The sequence below is a fragment of the Nannobrachium achirus genome (assembly GCF_963921795.1).
Source record: "Nannobrachium achirus genome assembly, chromosome: 15".
Taxonomy (NCBI): Eukaryota; Metazoa; Chordata; class Actinopteri; order Myctophiformes; family Myctophidae; genus Nannobrachium; species Nannobrachium achirus.
Genome location: NC_137822.1, coordinates 41824637 through 41830636, shown reverse-complemented (window position 1 = coordinate 41830636; position 6000 = coordinate 41824637).

Below are 6000 nucleotides of genomic sequence, written 5' to 3'. Positions count from 1 at the left end.
GGTTCACGGGCTAAAAAGTTTGGGAACCATCATACTTGCTGTTGTAGACAGGTTCACGGGCTAAAATGTTTGCTTGCTGTTGTAGACAGTGGTGTAAAGTAACTAAGTAGATTAACTGAAAAGCTCTGGGAACTGAATGATTTTATGAAACTGGCACTTGTTGTCTGTCTGTTGGTACCAAGAAATCCAGACTATATACCGAAAAGTACCTGATTTAATATGATTTAATATAGGAAAATACTCGTTTTAGCCGACTTTATACCCGAAAAATAGGGCCCCCATAACTATGGGGGCCACCCCCATAACTATGGGGGCCCTATTTTTCGCCGGCGCCTTCGGCGCCGCTAGAGGGACCCCATAGCTCTCGGAGTATAACTCGAACTCTGGTTTTGTGAAAAAAAAGGTCCCATTTATTTTAAAATTGATGATAAAGTTGGGGGGGGCGTGGCCAACTAATATATCTATGCAGCCGGCTGTGTTCTTCTTCGTGTGCTGTATTTCGGGAGGCTCCGACCACATTCTCCCATGTATCCCTGCGGTTGCACGTGACCGTTGGCAGCAAATAGCATCCTCTGATGCCTTTACAACACCCATGCCAAGGTCAAGGACCCATATTGTGTCATTTGCGCTGCATAGAAACCAATGGCTTCGCTTTGTCCATTCTATCACAGTCTATGATATATAATAATGACGTCATTACTGAACCTGGCAACCAATATAAATTGTGGAACACATTATAAAACACTAATCATTTCCAGAGCGAGCCATAAAGGATCACAAAGGATAGATTACTGAACTCATACTGTCATCCAATATAAAAGGTGGCACACATTATAAAACTCAGTTTGTTTACAGAGCGAGACACTAAGGATCAGTTGGGATTCAGCAAGCGCACGTGTCAAATGTTGCGCTGGACGGTGAATGTGAGAGGAAAACCAAAAGATGTACGTCATCAGGCTGCAGTGGCTGTGGGGAACAAGCTGTACTCATTTGGAGGAAGTGAACCTCTAACAGACATCAACGTGTACATCTTCAACACAGTGTCTCTGAGATGGAGGACGTTGCCCCCAGTGGCAACTAGAAGAGGAGAACGTCCCCTTGAAGTTCCCTGCATGCGCTGGTACCACGCTGCTGTGCTGGTAGAAGATGCCATCTACATGTGGGGAGGTTTGACTAACACAGGTTACTGCAATGTGCTTTATGCATTTGATGTCGACACCCACAGATGGTTCAAACCCAGGGTGTCTGGGACTGTTCCACAGGGGAGGATCTACACATCGGCCTGTGTCTTGGAGAAGATCATGTTTATTCATGGAGGATGGGCCAAGCTGACTGGACGGAATAATGACATCTACAAGTTGGACACGACCACAATGATCTGGTCTTTAATTAACACCAGAGGCACCACAGCACCTGCTTCATCACATCACTCTGCCACCATCATCGGGACAAAGATGTTTGTATTTGGGGGCGGAGGGGACAAGGTCTGTTACTACAACACCATCAGAGTGTTTGACACAGAGACCAACTGCTGGCTGAACACGCCTTTAGCACAGCTTCCAGAAGCACGCAGGAGTCATTCAGCCTTTGCCTACAATGGAGAGCTGTACATATTTGGTGGTGTGAACTGTAACCGGAAAGACTTAAAAGATCTGTGGAAGTTCAGTCCAGAGACCTTCTCCTGGAAGGAGGTTAAGCCCAAGCGGGAAGGCCCAGTAAGGATGATTGATGGCTGCTGTTGCATGGTGGGAGATCGTATCTTCCTCTTTGGAGGATTCTTCATTGATGGCCTTTTTATCTTAGACTTGAGTCCTAGTCTGAAGACATTATGCAAGCTGTTAGTTATTCAGTACGACCTGGAGCAGTCAGAAATCCCACATGACATCAGGTGGGAACTGGCAGCCATGACTGATGGTTAGGGTCAATTCAAAGACTAAAATAAATATCACTAGAAAGATGCAATTGGAAATTGCAAGTGTGGTTGTCTATTTATTGTCTGGGTAGCCACATTGTCATGTGAAGCTTGACCAATCCTCAAGCTAGCACCACTCCCCCAATGATCTCAATGGACTTACTCTATAATGGTGATGTCACCGAGAATGCTGCTTCCTGATTGGCTAAAAGTTGATAAAAAAATCAAACCTCGGTTCAAAGTGAAGCGGTGAATTTCTATTCTATGTGTTCTAGAGCTATGAGCTAAGATACTTTAGATGCTGTTTTTAGTTCTATATTTTTATGAATTTTGAATGGATGAATGGTTTTATCTGGAGGGCCAAATTGTCATGTGAAGCTTGACCAGTCCTCACATCGGGACACACGAGATCGCAGACAAAGCCACTTCTTGGAAGCGGTTTTCACCGCTTAAAAAAACAAACAAATAAAAAAAACAACAACAAAAAAACAGGCCGGACTAGAACAATAGTGTGGTTTCCCTACGTGCGACCACACTAACTAGAACTGCACTCTGTCGAGGTGCCAACTTGCACATTGTGCCAGCAGAGCGCTCATCACTGGCATCACTACCAGCGATGCCAGTGACATCACCACTGGCATCACCAGGAATGCTGGACCATCATTGGCTGTTAAAGATGAAGTTTCCAGAAATGCTGGTCCCTGATTGGGCTACGGGCTTAAACACACACGGCTACCTACCTACCTACCTACCTACATACTGTACGTGGCCGAACGCAGCAAACTAAAAACGGTGGCACGCGCACAGCGGAGCTCATATCTTCACCAGGCAGGAAGTGTGTGACCACTGACCAGTCAGTCATCTCCATATTTGGGAGTAAAATAACTTTCGTTTAAGTGTTTTGCAACTGACATGTTGACACTAGAAGCCAAACAAACGCACCTGGGTGGATTCCAACCCCCAGGGCGCTGGGCAGCAACTTTACCACTGTGACTTTCTATCTATCTATAAATCCACTCCTATGTCTCATCTATCTATGCATTTGGCCAGAGACACCAGAAGAGAAGATTTGTCTTCAAAGTCCAAACAATTATCAACATTCTTAAAGGAGTCGTTCAGACCAAAACACATATAGGGTTAAATCTGCCTTTTATCATACCCCTTCATACCTGCTTTTGTCTTCTTTTTTTTCATAGCTGCCCCTGTTGCTAGATTTCGGCTGCCCCTGTTGCTAGATGTCTTTATTCTAGTGCGGTTATTTCTTTTAGCTTCAAAGTTATTATTTTTTCATTGGATTGTGTTTACACAATGTCCTGAGACGAACCAAACCGCTGTTTTGACCTCACAGGCACCCTTACTTGTCAAACGGCTTCTGCTCTGCACCAGAGCAGGGAGAGGAGAGCCTAGAAAGGGAGGGGAGAAGCAGAGGATCTTCTCGTCTGTTTGACAAGTAAGGGTGCCTGTGAGGTCAAAACAGTGGTGTGGTTGGTCTGGTCTCAGGACGTTGTGTAAACACAATCCAATAAAAAATACTAACTTCGAAGCTAAAGAAATAACCGCACTAGAATAAAGACTATCTACTCTGTTAGTTATGAGAGGGCCTGCGAAATCTAGCAACAGGGGCATCCGAAATCTAGCAACAGGGGCAGGCAGATTTCGGGTCGTCTGGATCGGGACTCTGACGCTGTCAGGTTGAAAAGGAACGTATAGCTGCCCGGACCCGGCCTTTAACCACTTTCAAGATTAAAAATAAAAAATAAAAAATCAACAATAGCAGATAGGCTACATTACAACCTCCACGCTTGTACATCTGCTATTTTTGGATTTCTATAACTATGTAGGCTATAAGTTATAACTAGCCTACACCTAGGCTATGTTTAACCCATTAACTCTCCCCACGCTTTGAACGTTAACGTTCGCCCCATTTTTTACAGAACCTCGATGCCAATACGGCGCTCGTTCGGTTCGTTCGTCTGATGACTGTAAGCTGATGAGGGGTCGCGCGGCCGTCTACTGTAAACACATTTTCCGCGGTGATGGTGTAAAAAATCCATTATGCGTTAGATCAACGGAGAACAATTCACTTCCTTGTTGATTTCCTCTGGCTGTAAGGCTCTGTGGCCAGTGACTGGTCTTCTTCTTCTTCAACACATAACAGGCAAATTCACATTCATTCTCGCATGACGCCGCCCTCTGCTGCCTGGCAGACCAAAGTGCACTATTGCACAATAAAAAAAAATAAAAAAAATAAATAAATAAATGTCTGTCTATCTGCTATAACGTCGCAAAGGTAAGCCGCTTTTTGATGGCACCAGACCCAATAAATAAATAAATAATCTGGCAGTAGGAGAGTTAAGACAGGGAACGCATTATTACTCATTATTGTATGCTTTAACTATAAAGAAATAGCAGATATACAAGCCCACAGCAGAGCACCGAGTGCAGCGCTGCGAGCTTGTATATCTGCTATTTGTTTTTAAATCTTTGAAATGTGTGCAAATCTTTGAATATTTTGACCCGATTCTAGAAGTGTCGTCTAAATCCTTCAAAGGTTTTTCTGGAAAATGCATGTTTCTATGTCAGTGGTGCTAATTCCTGGTCTTCAAGGGACATTCTTTTTTTTTTCTTTTTTTTTTAAGAAACTTTGGTCATTTTATCATCTAATCAGGCTTTTGGGAAGACCCTGGACAGATTTTAATTTGCTTCATCCAGTATTTAGATATTTAATATTCATTTTATCAGAATAGGAAAGTCCTGAGCCCCTCCCCATACACACCCAATTTCAAACTCCATTTTAACTATGTTAGGTTCAACAAAAACACACATTCTGCTGCAGTTTCCAATGCAAATTTCAAACATGGCCGCCAGGTGAATAAGGTCTATTGGGAGGGTCCCAGGACCTTCCTATTCTGATCAAATGTGTTTTAATTGTGCTGTTACTCTTCTTATTGATTGTATCATATTGTAGTTCAAATGACCTGCACTGTAACTTAAACTGCTGTGCTGTCTCTGCCTCCTGAATCCCCACCACAGCATCAACTAGAACTGCACAGGTAGGCCATGTATGGCCTACTTGTGCGCCAGCAGAGTGTGCCATGCTCACCACTGGCATCACCGCTTTCAAAGAATACTGATATATTATGACCAATGACATCACCACGGGCATCACCAGGAATACTGGTTCCTCATTGCCTGTTAATGATGACGTCGACAGAGATGCTGGTCCCTGATTGGGCTACAGTCTTAAACTAGAGAGGACACCGACATACATAAATGTATACCCAGCTGATCGCAGTACTTGCACGCTCTGCTGGTGCAAGCAATAAAGCCATCCATCTATCTTGGGCTGCAACTGCCCAAATATGGATGATGACACAATATAATACCAGTAAGACTCCCTAATTGGGAGATAAGCAACCATCAGGTCGCAGCGTGGTTTTAGGGCAAATCTGTAGGAGCAGTATCCAAAAATGAGTTTGAAAAAATCAGCCTGATGGTGGCGCTATATGGGACAGATCCATGTTGATGACATGAGTGTAGACATACTGTGTAGCGATTTGCGTGATTTTAGGGAAAAATCTGTAGGAGTAGAGTCCAAAAATGTGTTTTAAAAAATCGGCCTGAAGGTGGCGCTATATGGGACAGATCCATGTTGATGACATGAGTGTAGACATACTGTGTAGCGATTTGCGTGATTTTAGGGCAAAATCTGTAGGAGTAGTGTCCAAAAATGTGTTTTAAAAAATCGGCCTGAAGGTGGCGCTAGATGGGACAGATCCATGTTGATGACATGAGTGTAGAGCAAGTGTGTAATATATATATAACAGGGGCATAGTTCCGCCGATTTAAAATGACTCCAATACGGAACTAAAACTTCCTATGATTGGCCGCTAGTTGCGCTGTTTTCCCCCCCGGCCGATCGCAAAAAGAATTGTTCTCCATTGGAACCTATTCATTTTCCCCTTTTGTTTTCTAACCTTAATTAACACTTTCATACATACTTTATGGTTCCTATCGCTAGTTAAAAATTGCCTTTCAATCACGATGATATGCGTTTTGTGAAAATAAGGTCCCATTTATTTTAAAAT